This window comes from Camelus bactrianus, chromosome 1, assembly GCF_048773025.1.
Source record: "Camelus bactrianus isolate YW-2024 breed Bactrian camel chromosome 1, ASM4877302v1, whole genome shotgun sequence".
Lineage (NCBI taxonomy): Eukaryota > Metazoa > Chordata > Mammalia > Artiodactyla > Camelidae > Camelus > Camelus bactrianus.
Window position 1 is genome coordinate 8,308,200 of NC_133539.1, and position 16,240 is coordinate 8,324,439.

At 43.4% G+C, this 16,240-nt stretch overlaps 1 long non-coding RNA gene across 1 annotated transcript; it reads right to left on the bottom strand.

Annotated features, from left to right (window-relative positions):
* Positions 1-10,846: 10,846 nt before the first annotated feature.
* Positions 10,847-16,115, bottom strand: LOC123617282 (uncharacterized). Its single transcript, XR_006725402.2, has 3 exons — positions 15,885-16,115; positions 14,440-14,750; positions 10,847-13,683 (listed from the first exon to the last, which is right to left on the bottom strand). It is a non-coding gene; the product is annotated as an uncharacterized LOC123617282 (long non-coding RNA).
* Between the last annotated feature and the right edge of the window lie 125 nt (positions 16,116-16,240).

A 16,240-nucleotide genomic window follows, 5' to 3' on the forward strand; every position in this document is an offset into this window, starting at 1 on the left:
AGTTGCAGACCCAAGGTTTTTCCATCATTCCATGCTGTTTCCATCACAGATGCTCTGTTCAGAGGCCCCTGCCGCCAGGGGATATACCCACAGAGCTGAGAGAGGAGGTCAGTTGGAATGCTGCAAAATATTAGTCACTCCTATCAGAACAGGAAGTTGAGTGGGGGAGGGCATCCTCGTTCCTCCTGTTTGAAGAACACAGCTGTGTCTTTCAAGGCATTTTTGAGGATGTGTTAATAATACTACTGCTTGCCTAGCTCTTGGCTGGGCATGTCTACGCTACCTACTAAGCAGGTGACAACATTTTCCTTGGTGGAAAGTGCATGAGGTAACGATATTTTCCCCATACACTCACCAACAACACTGTCCCTGTCCAAGATATGGCCTTGAGTTAGCTCATGCTCTGTCGGTGGGGGCACAGTCACACCTCTCCCAGTCACCTCATGTTGATTTTAAGCTACTGAAACTACTCTTTGTGTTGCTGGGTGACTATTAACCATATTTGACAAAAAGAATGTTTTCCGTGTTCTGGTAAGGAAATCCTCCGTCAGGATAAACAGCTCGTTCCCTCCTCTCCTCCAGTTTGGGTCTTGCCAGGAAGGTCTAAATAGGTTCTCTGTAGTCATTTTCTTTTCAATATTTCACACTGCAGTTCAGTAACAAGCGAAAAGCCAGAAAAGGTAACTTTTGCTGAAAGACCACAGAACTCAGAGCGAGAGAGCTATTTTAGGTTGGGATGTCCTGCCCCCGGCCTCTTTTAGACATTGTGTATCAAGGGAAATGTCCTTTCTCTCTCCCTCCCTTTTCTATCATTTTTCTATGAAATTAATTTAATAAACATGCTTACTTTGTGAATTTTCGTGAATGTAATTTTCTACTGAAATGTTTACCTCTTCCATTTTTCTGTTCTAAATTACTTTATGAAATATTGGGTTTACCTGTGAGCTGAAATCTACACTTAATCCTTTATATGATGATACTTAATCCTGAACGATGTGGAGACGACTGACTTATTCAAACCGGCTCCTTGGTCCAGAGAAATCTTTCTGTTACAGCACGCAGATGTTACGGCCCCCGGGGTGGGTGGAGCTCCCCCATGTTGCTGCAGAAGATGGGCTGAGCTCCATACACAGGTGGTGCTTCTACCAATGCGAAAACAAGTTCAGGGCTCACTCAGGCATAGATGGGCTACCATCCTCATTCCAGTGTTTTCCTCCCTCCACCCCTTCCACCTTTTGTGGTTTCTTTTTTTCTTCACAAGGGCCATTGATGTTGATTTTCCCTTTGAGGCACAACAATATAAAAATTGAGGTGGTGGTAGGGGGAAGGTGTAGCTCAGTGGTAGAGTACCTGCTTAGCATGCACAAGATCCTGGGTTCAATCCCCAGTACCTCCATTAAAAAACAAACAAACAAATAAATAAACCTAATTACCTCCCCCCTAAAAAAGAGAAAAAAAATTGAGTGAGAGGGTGTGTGTGTGATGGCAGAGGGGTGCAGTCTTTTGCCTCAGGGTCCCCACATCTGGAGAGAAGCCCTTCCCACATATCCTTGCTTTTTGAGGAGGGCTAAATTCTCTGCTGCCCTGGCTCAGTGTGCACAGTGAGTTCCATAGTTGAAATTTGATTTGGAAGCTAAGGGTGGCTGTAGGAAATCACTGGAGCCTGATCAGGAAGTGAGTTTGACTTCCGGGTCAGGAGTATCGTGAATCCTTAGGGCCCCGTAGTGTTTCCCCTCCTGACTCTGCACATCTTAGGGGTGGAGCCTTGAGACTCCAGCTGCCCGGGTCTGTTCTCAGTCTGTCTGTTTTCCCATAGTATTTGTTGGGACCCATTTTGGGTTTCCCTAAGGCCCAGGAAGGCATGGAATTCCGAGTTACCGTCCTGGGTGCCCACAATCACAGCTGAGTGTGGGTGGCTAGAGGAGGAAACTCAGCAGTTGAAAATCATTTTGATTTCCTTGACAATAAACACCAAGGAGACAGAAACACACCGTTAAGACCGGAAGAGGAGGGGAAGTGGCCCTGTTCTCTCTCCTCTCATCACAGTCATTCTTTCGTTTAAGGAAGAGAATGAGAACTTATTCTCTGTAATAGGGATAGTGCTGGGTGGATGGGCTTCAAGCCTGGAGGCATCTTCCATCTACATTGTCTTCCCAGAAGCTCAATTTAGGGGTGTGTGTGTGTGTGTGCGCGCACGCACGCTAACATACATGCATACCTACTTTATTATCATTGTCATAATTGTTTGCATCTGTCCTCTACAACCCTAACACCTTACTTTAAGGCCATTTTCACATTGTACTTAGTCCTAAGCTAGAAAATTTAAATGAATTTCTAGTAGCCACCCCTCCCCCACCCTATCATGCTCCCTTTATACCAGTTGCACGAGTTCGTTCGGTCTTTCATTAAGACAGTGATGCATTGCTGGAAGATCACGGAATGGGAGCAGTGAGAAGTGTTAGGACCCTGGGGTTATAATCTCTGCTCTGTCTCAGTTATTTTACTCATAAAATACAGGATTACAGGGTGGGAGGATTAGACGCCCTTTAATTTCCCTTCCTGTACTAAGTTTCAATGACTCCACCCTCCTCCTTTCCCCCACAACCTTCAGCAGCCAACTCTTCCCTGGAGGCTCTGATGCAGATGCATTTGTTGACTCTTGTGTCCCTCCCAGTGAGGCCCAGGTCTGTTGCATAGCCCTGCCACCTCCTGTACATGGAGCCTCCTGGACAGCCAGGTCTACCAGTCTACTGACCTTTCCCCACCTCCCTTCCTCTCTCTGTTTGCTCGTAAATTCTTCCTATTTACAATGCCACACCTATGCCTGGACTTACTTGTCTTCCCAAGGCTATGTCCTCCAGGAAGCTTTCTCTCTTTTCACACAACTGACTTAACTGTCCTTTCTCTGAAATCCCATCTCGCAGAGACTGACTCTTTCATTGTCATATATACAAATGCACACGCACACACCTGTATATGTATGCATTTATATATCCATATCTCTCTATATTGTAATTATGAATTGTATACCCAACCATTATTATACCTAGAGTGTATGACATGAAAAATAGTTCAAGAATGGGTATTCACAATTGCTTCCTTGCTTAGAAAGATTCCTGGAAGAATTCTGTTTATTTCAGGTCAGCACACAAGCCTTTGTTGGACAGAATGTGAGTGACAGGCAAGGGAAAACGTCTTCATTGAATTATGTTAGAAAGTTACATATAGAAGTGAATACATCTGATCAAATGTTGAAAAATGTAAGCTCCACAAGATCAGGAATTTTGCTTGACCTGCCCTCCAATTTATCCTGCTTCTTGAAATGTTTGGCACACATATTTGTCGAAAGGATGAGTGACAATGGATCATACTGGGTAAGCTTGGGGGTGGTGATGGCAGGAGGGATTCTAGAAGTTTGGAGAGAGGTGGGAGATGCCTTTGTGTAAGGGAGCTTTTAAGATGTGAAAAGAAGACTTTAGGGGAGTTGTGAATGAACCCTTCATTGACTTTTTTTTTAATGGTCAAGATTAAAAAGATCTTGACAAAGATTCCTGAGATGTTGGGTGGATGTTTCACTGAACAAGGTAGCATCGTGTAATACCTTGCAAGGCTGCCATGCATATATTAAGTTCTGTACTGTTTGCTGGATAAATGGACCATCTTCCAGCCTTCCCTGAGGCAGGGTGTGCTACTCGGAACCTGGTTTACTTTGCATGTGGTGCCGGCTTCCATATGGCCGTAGATGGATTTATAGCCAGGTGGCAGCCTTAAGTGTGTTTGTAGTCGATTAAAGGGAGGCTAAAGGGGGAGTTTCTATGAATGTGTACCTACCAGCTGTGAGTGATGAAAAGCCACGTAAACTAGCTTAGGCAAAAAAAAGAAAAGAAAAGAAAAGAAATTTGTTGAATAGTTGCTGAGATGTCTTATGGTACCAAAGATAAGAACTAGGCTGGGTCTCAAGAGTAACCTCAGGGATTCTCTTCTCCTTTTCCACCTGGATTTGCTCCTCCTTCTATCCTTCTCCCCATAGACTGGATTTTCTTGTCTTAGCTTCTTTGATGCATAGGGTGAGAAATGGGAGAAAATGGTCTCTCTTTTTGTAAATTATACTGTTTCTTAGGGGACCTTTCCAATTGGCCTGAAAGTTGACCACAGAAGGGCATGACTTCATATTCACAGCTCCTTCTCCAGCAGCCACATGGATGGAGTGGGGAAAAGGAGGAGATTCCCCAGAAAGGAGGTGCGGGTCCCCCCTTGAGAGTGTATTAGATGAGTGGATGGAACAGGAGGGGTCCCCTTCCTTGCACACACTTTCACTGCCACAGCAGAAACGCCCCACCATGCAGGCTCAATGATGTGAAGTTGGTGGAATCATCTTCCTAGAGGACTGAGCTAATTCCCAGGTGCTGTGGCTCAGTGGCTATTTTGGATCCTTCCAGTCACTTGTTCTGTTGTGGTTGGTGACTGACATTCTGCTTGGAATGAGTGAGTCCTGGAAGATTCAGTCCACACCTTGTGGGGGGACCCTAGGAAGCGAGAGAATCTCACCTGATAAAAACTTAATGGTCTGCAATTTGTGAAAAGTAAGAAGGGGCATAACAGTGAAGGTGGCTTTTTTCTTGTGTTTCAATCAAGGATTCAGAATTTAAGAGGTCAAAAATATTTTGTATAGTAAAGTACTTATTTAAGGCCGGATGTATACACAAAGGACTGCTCTCTAGATGAAAGAGAAACATAATTTTTTGTACCTCATTTGTTCATCTCTTCATTCATTTTGCAAATTTGTGTTGAGTTCTGACCATGGTAGGTGCTGGGGGTCCAGTGGTGAACAAGACCATCGTAGGCGCTGCCCTCTGGGAGCTTGTAGTCTTGTGGGACATAGAGACATCAAGACAAGCAGCACCAGGTGTGACACGGCCTTCCAACCAGAAAGCCGAGGGAGCGTGGGGGCCTCTAATAGGACCAGACGAGAGGTTCTGGTAAGACATCTTTGAGAAAATGGCCTTTAATATGAAGGTTGCATTTGGGGACTTGAGGACATCAGATGAGGGTTCCAAGGAGTGGGGCTGGCAAGTTCCAGCCTCATAGAGGAATTGTGTAGTCCCTCTGAGAGTTGAAAAAGTCCGCTTGGTGGCAGTGAGGAGAGGAAGGGAGGTGGGCGGGGCCGAGGCTGTGTGTAAGGATTTGGGCTTTATCCCTAAGGCTCTGGGAAACCATTGAAGTAAACTGTATTATGTGAATCCTGTGAATTCTGTGATATTAGTTTTCTAGGGCTGCTGTAATACATTGCCACATGCTCGGTGGCTACTCAGTTCTAGAGGTTAGAAGTCCAAACTGGGTCTTACTGGACTAAACTCAAAGTGTTGGTGAGCTGTGTTCTTTCTGGAAGCTCTAGGTGAGAATCCTTTCTCTTGCCCTTTTTCAGCTTTTAGAGGCTGTCTGCATTCCTTAGCTCGTGTCCCCCTTTCATTAGGGTGGGGACATTTTGGGGGCCCATGATTCCTCCAGCCACAAAGACTAAGCCTGGAGGCGACACGATCTGACCGGTGTGCACTCCATGAATACAGGGGCCATGACTCTTTTGCTCACCACTGTCTACCCTGTGCTTGCTTGGCATTGTTGTGCCTGGCATGTAATGACCACTTCATAGCTTATTTGCTGAACCAATGTGGAAAAAGATATTTAAGAACTTCCAGCTGCAGAGGAAAGAAAGGGTTGAATTGGGGCAAGAATGGATGCAAAGAGACCAGGAGGAAAGTTACTGGGGAAGAAAGATCAGAGTTGGACAAGGTGGTATCAGTGAATGGATCTGAGAGGAAGGTAGAAGTCCAACAAGACTTGGAGGTTGATCGCACATGAGGGTGGGTGATACTCAGATGGAGGAAGGTGGTCCTGTGCGACTGATACAGGGAACCTGGAGGAGAAGCAGGTTCAGATGAGCTGATAAGGATAGAGTGAGATGGACTGTGTGTGAGGTCCCTGAGGTTGAGATACTTAAGTGTCCATCTCTAACAGGCAGTGGCAAATATGAGTCTGAGGCCCAGGAGAGAGGTTGAGGCTGGAGTTTAAGATTTGGATGTCATCCCAGCATCTCAGTAGTTGTTCGTGGAAGTCACGGACTTAGATGTTGTCATGTAGAGGAAGATTATAAATGGGGAAGGGGAGAGAGCCCGGAGTAAGTCCTGAATCACTGTTTCACAAAATCTGTTTCTCATTCCAGTATCACTGTTCCATGTGGTTGAGACTAAGACTTGGGAAAGGGTCATTGTTTGTGTTACGTGTTTTCACCCTCACACTGTTTTTAATGAACATTTCTTATTAGGATGAACCCTGGGGGGTTGGCATGGAATGTGGAAATCGCATATTTTTAGAAAACCCACTTAGAGATTGCTTGCACTGAAGTCCTTTGTATGAGATTTGGAATCTGGGTTCAGTTAGGTGCCGACTTAGCAACGTATGAGTGGAGAGTGTGGTAGGTGCCTCAGAACCTACCTGTAATGTAATGTAATCTGTACTGTCTAAACAGGCGCCCTCGGGGATGGAGGGGACTTCGGACTATATCCATCCTCACTTTCTTTCCTTGTTTACTTTCTTACCATGAATGATAGGGCTGAGCTGGAAGCCAGGGTCTGGGTATCCTGAGGGCCCAGGCCCAGCGAGACTATTTGCCCTTAGAGTAATAGTTCTGAAGAATGGAAAGGGCCAGGAAGTGACCCAAATCCAGTGACCTTACCCTGGGAAACTGCATGAAGCCCTGTGACCAAATCTAAACAGAACAAAAGAAGAGAGAGTGTTTAGGGCCATGGCATTTAAGGGTATAGCTGGGAGTGGACAACCTTAGCAACTCTGTTCCAGGACTTTTAAACTCTGTTTCCAGGTTGAGAGAGGCCCAGCATACTTCAAGTTGTTTTTGAGACCCTAAGCATAAAAAAACAAAACACAAACAATGGCAAAAAAGGGGGGGAAATGCCAAAACAACATTGCAAATATTCCAGAATATTGAAGTTTACATCTAACAAATTCTTTTTAACCCAAAGGCCACAACTCAGTATATCTGCGTGAGGCACAATATATATCAAGAACCAATAAATGACAGGAGATGAGTGGTTCTAGGCGCTGGAGGCACCCAGTGGGTGGAATTCACCCCATCGCTGGAGGAGCTCACGTGGCTGAGGGGTGGGGAGTTCACCCCAGTGCCGGGAGTTCCTTGCTCTTGCCTTCTTCCCTTGAGTCTGAAGACTTGAAGATGATCTCACCTCCTTTGGCTCCTCTTGAGCTTAAATTCTCTGCTCCTTTTTGAACGAACCCTACATAGGTTGTATTTCTGTTTGTTTTACTGTGAAAATTGATTGCATTTTATTTTAAATATGTGCATATTATAAATAAATGTAAATATTATAAGCAGTTTTAATGCAAAATAAGGATCAAGTGTCTCATCCTTTGTTGTCGGTTCCAGGACATAGCCCTGTGTCTTGCACACTCAATGGAAAATTTTTGCTGGTTGACCCTTTTTGATGTTATGGTCCCATTTGGACTCTTATATGACAATAGTTTAAAATGACAGGTACAGACACTGCCAGCTGCCCACCAGTAGTTATATTCCCTTTCTTCTTTTCAGTAGTAGAAATTCCATTGTCTTAGGGGACAGCGACTGCTCAGCTGGAGACCACATTTCCCAGCTTCCTTTGCAGTTGGGTGTGGTCACCAGCGTAAGTTCAGGATGACGGGTCATGGGACACAGAGGGAGCCATTCCTGCAGCTTCTGGATTGTTCCCATCAACAGAAGCTTCAAGTTAGCTATGAAAGCTACTATTTCTACTCTTAGCATTCTGGGAGAAGAACTTCACGTCTCCCTGATCCAGGCTGTGTGCCTGTGTGCATATTACCACATCACTTATCTCGCTTCTGTAAGAACCTTCATCTTCCAGACTCACTGTGAGCTCACTGAGCCCTTAGTCGTATTTGCCCCCGCCAGGACTGAATACCAGTCAGTGCTCCTGCCACATTAGAGGGTTCCCATAAACGTTTGCTAAACAAACTGAGCAATTAAGGGATACCTGGCACTACATCAGGTTTCCCATGTCGATTAAGGTCAATGTACAGAACGACGCAAGGATCACAGAAAGCACCTCATTCGTTTTTTTTGCTGGTCACTTCACATAGCTGATAGCAATGAATGTATTTCAACAATTAACCCCTCCCCTCATCCCATCCACCCTATAGACACTAGCCAGTGCTCCCATGCCTTCATGTTTCCATCATCCATAAAATGCCCAAATATCTAGCCAACACTAGCAACCTTTTATTTTCAGTAAATATTTTTTAGTGTATTACTGCATGATTCGGCCAGCGGTTAAATGTCAGCTTCAGAGAATCCTGTGGCTGCCTTACAGGAAGGCTGATCATTTAGAGATGTTCTTTTAAACAAAGTTGGTTGCTTTGTGACTGGAGAAGTGACCTTGACTTGTGGAGTTGTCATGACAGTGAATTCACATTTTAGAGCATCTCTGGGTAATATGACATCACTGAGCCATGCTGGACACTGCCAGTGGCCATCAGTGCCATCATCAGCTTTCTGAATGTCTCTGGTTTCCCCTGGTTGGGGAATCCCAGGTTAGCTTCACTTGGGCTCTGAAAACCCTCCATCAATTGCTGTTTGTATGGCAGGGGCATAAACAGCAGGACAGGGTGGAAAAAAGAAACAAGTTTATTGTACTTAAGTGTGACCAGGAGCAGCAGTCACTAATCACAGTGGAAATCCATTTTATTTTCCTTTCCTCATGTGCTTTTCTATAAACAGCAAAACACATTGAATCAATTTTTCAAACAAACTTGTAAAATCAGAAAATACAACGACCTTTAACAGTTGGTAGTATGAATTATCAGGGGCCACAAAGAGGTTTTTAACTATTGGAACACGTTGGCAATGTGACAAATGAGTGGTTCCCCCCCCCGCTTCCAAACCGTTAAAAATAGCTTTTATAAACTCTTAACTCCCTCTGATGGTGAGCTCACCATTAATCACCTTTATGACATCTTATATTTAGGCCATGGATAAATCCATGGGTCCTAATCAACCACTTTCCTGAGGAAATTGGCCAAATCCCGACTGGAGGGGGAGATGAATCACAACAGCCCTGCTATTCAGACAAATCTCTTTTCAAGTGCCCTTAAAGCTTTTTTTTTTTTTTTTTTTTTTTTTTCATACGCCAGCGAAGACAGCCACACAGGAAACAATAATAGTTTAATCTCTTGAAAAATTTCCTTCCTGCATTGCAGTGCTTTCAGACAGGTAGTCAGAGCCAGCCAAAGAAAATTAGCAGCAGCCCCTGCCAAGAGCAGGCTGATGCCTGAGCCTCTGAGCTCCCCCGCCCTTTCCTCCTCTTCCCCCGTCTCCAGGGTGCCAGCCTGCAGCGGGGTCCTCTTCCGCCCAGTGGTAGCCCCTGCCTACCTTGGACACGCCATCGGTGACTCATCGTGTGACTAGGAGTTTCTAAAGTCTCTCTGCCCTTCTTTTCCGAGTTTTCTCTAGGTTCTGGTGGGGAGGACATGTGTTGTCTAGAGAAGCACTTGGGGTTCTCAGGAAAATGCAGTTTCTCACAAGAGGGAGGGAGTCCCTGTAAACGTGCGTCTGTCTTCTGTTCTGAAATGTGTGGGACAGACAGGACCAACTTGCTGTGAGTCAACTTGCTTTGCCCTCCGCAAGCAGTGTGGGGCGAGAACCTTTAATTACATCCAACCGTTCATTGCAGGCTTTGTTTGGCCTGTCATAGCTGCTCTTCCTTGGGGGTTTGGTCACAGTGCTCAGGAGGTTCCAATCAGCAAGGTCACTGAACTGTGGACAAAAAGAGACCCCTTCCCCCACTTCCCCCATCAGCCATTGGCCTCCAGCTCAGTTCTGTTCTCTTGACCCACAGGCTGCCAGCCCCGCAACCCCTCCCCTCACCTCTGCCTTGACATAGCACCTAACCCTCCTGCCTCTCAATTCTGGCTTCTCACTCAACAGTCTTTTTGTTTTTTTCCCCTTGGCTTGGTCAAGTTCATGAGCGACTTCCGGGGCCTGGACAGAATTCATTGCATTCCAGCTCTCGTGTGTTCCCCCCACCCATGCTTGTGACGTGTGCAAAGAAAAATACTCTCTTTTTATATAGATTATAATGTTGACTAACCTCTCAGGTGACACAGGAGAGGGCAAAAGGATTCACTGGCCACATTTCTGACTGGCACAAAAGAAAGTGAACAAAATTTGTTATCATAAAAATAGCCCCTCAAGGCCACCCATGGTGTCTAGGAGTTCTCCGGATCTGTTCTCTTCCATTTTCAGGAGCAGCAGAAAGTATATGATACAGGGCCTATTCATCTCTTTTTCCTCTATTATTACAGTTAACTGAAAATAAGCTTTGTAATATTTTCCTTAGAAAAGTATCTTAGCCAGCCAGGAACATTTTCTCAGTAGTCCAAGTCAGAAAATCAGCAATTCGTCTCCACACAGCAGCTGAGGGAAGACCCACAGCTCATGTTGTGGTAAAGGATTACCAACAACCAAGGGGCACCTTAAGATGTTCATCATAGTGTTATTTATAATAGCAATACATTATTAATGACTTCTATTTCCAGCAATAAGAGAATGCTTAAATCAATGTTATTACCATCCACATAACAGACACTTGTCACAGCTGTGAAAAGTCGTATTTTCAAAATACACTAAATCAATGGGGCTACGCTTACACTATCTTAAAGAAGAAAAGTAGAACACAGTGTTTATAATATTTAATTCCAATTTAAGTATATTTACTTTAGAAAAAAAGTGTTTTATTCCTGGTTAATAGAATTATGAGTGGTTTTAATTTCATTTTTACAACTTTTCATAATTTCCAAAATGTTTTTAATGTAGAAACAGTATTTTATAACTATATTCATACAGAATTAGATACTGTGTCTGGTGGCTTTGCTGGCTTAGTTTTATTTGGGAAGTTTCCTCCTCTCTGAATTTTTATTTGGAATCTCTTGGAAGAAGGAAGGGTAGAGGGTAGGAAGGGAGAAAAAGAGAAAGGAGGGCAGAATGATTATTTCTGTATTTTGTCTTTAAAGTTTTTGTGTTATATATTTTCAGTGAGCACTAGTATTTCTTAAACACTGTGTTTTCCCTGGAGTTCTGACACCAGGCAGAGGATAAAGACATGGAGATACCAGCTGGTTAGGGAAAAGGGATGTTGACTCACATGTTCTGAGGAGACACTGAATTTATGACGCTGCATCAAAGATGTCTTTGAACAGTGGCATCACTATGTAAATGAGCTCTGAAGCAATAACATTTGGCAAAGTCAAGATCTCTGAGAGGGACTTTTAAGGCAACATTAGGTTTTATCTTCTGGGCCCATGAAAGACTATGAATGTCTGGAATTTGACGTTTGATAAGAAATACACCTACTCGACATAATTAAAAAGGGATGTCTGAAGAGAGCGACTGATGAAATGAAACATTCAGAATAAACAGGACATAATTAAATAGCAGGGAGGGGGCTTGTCTGGCCCTGGGCAGGCATCTCTGTCTTATTATCAGCTTGCTCCTCTTGTAATGCCTGTGACTGTAGTCAGCTAAGCCCCGATTTGCCTGCCTTCATTTCGTAAAAGTTTTGTGACTCCATAAACAAAGATGGTGTGGTGGGAGCCAGAGTGAGATCCCCTGGCCGAGCCCAGTCTAAGCCTCAGAATCAGGCTCAAGTGAAACAGTGCCTTGCCCAGGTCAAGGCCGTGTCAGTGTGTTAGGGCTTTGCTTGTTTCCACCCAAAGTTCAGGTGAGTGCAGAGCAAGGTCATGTGCCTCTCTGGCCATCACCGGATAGATGCTGCTTCTTTTGCTTAGTTGTTGAGAGAGACCCTGGTCCAGCAGACTCAGGATTGATTGCTCTTGAAAGCACAAGAAATCACAATGTGATTTCCTGACCCTGAGGACGTGTGTGTGGTTGTCAGCTTCTCTGCTTGGGGCAAGGTGTGGAGGGAGAGTGGCATGCCATGCTGGATGGGTGGGCAGGGGCCAAAATTTTCCTCTTGTTCTCTCTCCATTGCCCCCACCTAACCCAGGCTTCTGTGATCTTTCCAGAAGCATGCTAAGTGTTCACCAAGGGGTTCATTTTTCTCCTGGCCACACATTCTCCACCGGCTGAATGTGATCCAGGGAGAACTCCGAGGACCAGAGAATGGTGGAGTCAGCAGGAGGAAGGGCCAGGGTCTCTGAATCACCTTGCTGCTGACTGCCCGAATCAGACTGTGATACGGGTAGTGCATAAACCTTTACTAGGCTAAGCTGCTGGGGTTTAGGATTGTTTGCTGTAACAGTTAGACTGTCTGACCAGTACCAGGTGGTTGCAAAATCTAACTTTCCAATGGCCGGTATGCCGTCCTTGTTCTGCGCCTCAATTCCTCATCTTTAAAATGGGAAATTCACAGGTCTTACATCGTAGGGCTGCGGCAAAGCAGACTCACTGAGCTGTGCCTGGTACTCAGTGACATGTTGGCCCCCACTGCCATTACTAGCGGTAGTGCCAGGATGACTCCGTCTACTAGGACAGCAGCCCAGTACTGCCATGGAGCTTTCTTTGGGGAGGAAGAAGCCCAGGAAGCTGCTCGTTTCAAGAAAGGCTATCACGGATCTCGCGCTTCCTGAGTGGGGAAATAGGTTTCTTGATGAGAACTCACGTGATGTACCAGCCAAACTGATTAACAAGAAGCCTTAGATCATATCACTCAGGGACGTGCATGGAATGGGTACCTTTCATATTGTTATGCAACAAAGGCCACCTCGTGATTCACAATGGATTTGGAGGGAAGAGATCATTCTGGGTTATGAGAAAATTGTCGAGAAGTTCATGGAGAAGCAATTCGTTATTTAATCTTTCTACCTTGTTTGGAAGTGGTGATCTCAGTACGCCATGAGCTTAGCCTTAGAAATGTGATAGTGGCTGTAGAGTAAATGTGACTGTTCAGTAGAGACTTGCTTTATGAAACTCAGGGTAAGGGGATTTTAAACAAAATAATGTGGCATCTACAACGACATCCCAACCAATGAATTAGGGTAATTAGAACTGTTTCAATTGGCTAGCCGATAAAGGCTAGTGTCCTAGGAGGGGTAGTTGAAAAGTCTAGTGTGGTCATTATGAATGTCAGCTGTGGAGTGAGACCATCTGGGTTCAAATTCAGCAACTTACCAGCTGTATTACCCTGGGCAAATTACTTAGTCTCTCTGGGCTTTGGTTTCTAGCTTTGTAAAGTAGAAATAATCATAATCATAATACTTCTTGTAAAAGATTTTGAGGAATAAATGAGTTAATACATTAAAAAAAAAGCTTAAAATAGAATGATAGTAATTTTAGTACCAGAAAACATTGTTTAGTACCTTTGTCCAGAACATAGCCATCTATTTCAAGGGTGTTGTAAGTTTTTATAACTTTGAACGCCAATCTTAAGGAACTCCCCCAGGGGTCTGGTGTAGAACTGTGTCTGCCTGGTTCAGTGGATGTTGCAGCAGTGGGAAGGAAAGGGCTCTGTGCCCAGATGATGCTGCGCTGCATTTGCACCAAGATGCTCATTTTCATACTTTTTGTTTGTAGATATTTTTTGAGCCAACCCGAATGCTTCTGAAGGCTGTCCACTGATGAGGAGGACTGGGAAGGTAAGAATGAGCCTGGTGGACAGAAGTACAAAAGATCATTTATGATGTTAACTCATCTCTGAAGATGGAAAGAAGCTGCCATCTTCCCATTTTGCAGAGAATTATCTTCCAGGAAATTATTTTTCTTCACTTCTTTGCTTCTTTCTCTCCATTTCCCAACTCTTCCTCAGAACACAATTTCCAACCATAAGGCATATATATTTTGAAACTTTTGTTTGGAAATAATTTCAAACCTACAGGAGAACTTCAACGAGAGTATTTACAAAGAACAAATATTCTTTACCCAGATTCACCTGTTGTGAACACTTTACTTTCTTTCCCATTTGTCTTCTTTCTATATATATATATATATATATATATATATATATATATATACACACAAAATATTTTTTTCTGAACATTTGTAAGTTGCATACATCAAGGTCTGTCATCCTCAAATACCTCAGTGTATATATCTCTTAAGAACAAGGATAATTATTCTCTTCCATAACCACAGAGCACTTATATCAACTTTGGTAAACATAACATCAATACAATACTATTATCTAATCTGCTGTCCATATTCCAGTTTTATCCAAATAAGATCCTTTAAACAATTTCTTCCTTCAATAGAGCATCTAGTCTAAGGTTGCATTTAGGTATATGATTGTTTAGTTTCCATAAGCCACATTTTAAATAAGACAGAATACTTTAAAGCGCTAAAAGGTTAGACTTCCTTTATTGGTCTTAATCACAAAAGCAAACCAGAAAAGGGACCGCTTTGCTTACCATCTTCCCACCTCTGTTGAGTTCTGGCTTTTTAATTGGTCAAAAGGCAGCAGGGAACCATGAAGTGTGTTCTGAATCCACCCAAGTCTGTGTGTGAAGGGCATCCTTCTTCCATCTTCCCACGTGAAGTGTCGCTATTAATTACACTAAGTGACAAAGATTATCCTTGTTGCTTGATGGACACAAGGATGAATCTTTGTTACTGACTGCAAATAATAGAAGTCTGGTGGTGATGGCGAGTCAGGCCAGGAAAACACGCTCCAAGCCGCACAGTGGGCATATGGCGCTTTCTTCTGAGTCAACCCAGGAGGCTGCAGGGAGACAGAGTGGGCATTATTTGGTCAAGTTCCTCCTATGAAAATACAACCTCCATCCTTTTTGCTTGTTCAGTTCTGGCACTGGAACAGCCTGTCTCTTTACATTAGCTCAGTTCTGTAGAGAAATGGTCATTTAGAGGGAAATACTTGGAAAACCCAGGCATGAATCCATTTTTAAAGTCACAACTGAATGATTGCTTTCTTATTGTGCTACGTGGGGCTGGAAAAGTCATTCCTTTCCATACATATTTTTCTTTATTTGCTTTGTATTTTCATTCTGCTTAAAACACACATATGTGCCAGAAATGAAAACGTTTTCAAAGGGCAGGTTTCAAGGACTCCTAAAAATAAGACCAGTTGCCAAATATACATTTCCCCAATATGTAAATGATCGAAACGGAGCACAATGAAAATCACATGCTATTCAACTTTTCTTTAGAAAAACAAGAAGTAGAGGATTTAACTTCTAGCCCTGAAACTCTTTAAACTACTGGTTTCCATTTAAATTTTATCCCAAGTCTTCAGACACCATTCTTTGCATATTTTACATCTATCTTTTCATCAAAACTGAAAAAAAAAGCTACGAAGAAGAATTTTATTCTCCAAATGGGAATATGTCATTTCATTACATCAGTCTGTGACTTGACATGAAGCTTTCAAGTAATTGTCAAGGCTAAAAAGGGTATAAGCACCCAGAAGATCTGGGTCACTAGCGACCGCTTCATAGACCCAAAGAAGGATCATGAGTTGGACAATAGATGCAAATTTATCAGAGGAAGAAGCCTCTTATTTCTTGCCTTCTAAGGTTTGCAATCAGGAATTGCCTCAAACTTTTTCTGGAAAAAAAAAAAGGCAGAGCATAAATATATTAATTAAAATCAAGGATGTCATTGGTGAGAGGGATTTGCATAGAATTCCGTGGTGGTCTCTCAGTGCGGATGAATGCCACCCATACTTAAAGCTGTGCCCTGTCATTTTAGAATTTTCATTTTTTACAAAAAATCCCACTGGTGAGCTACTTTCTCAAATTCCTTGTTTTATTTTCTGGAAAACATATATATATATTTTTATCAACAACAAGTCAACACTTATAATTATCATATGTCATCCTGTCAAGGAATCACAGACCTGAGTGGCTGCACCCCTCCTGGGAAGGCTCTCGTGGGGCCGGCATCCTCTCAGCTCACTGGAGCCCTTCTCTCCTTCCATCGGGGCTGGGGAGACAGTGCTGGTCCACGAAGTACGGCAGAAGGTCTAGACCTTTACCCTTGGAATTATCTTGCTTTCCCAGCTCTGGTTAAATTTTGCCTTCCATATCTCAATATTTCCATGGTTAGAGCATGGAAAAAGAAACTTAGAAAAGGTTTCACCTTTGCTGTTAGAAAGTTATGACCTTTGCTCACATTTGCCAGAGAAAGTGGCGTATAGCACCCATTAACATGAATTATTAACTCCCAGATTAATAATTTATTAGAAACCTAACG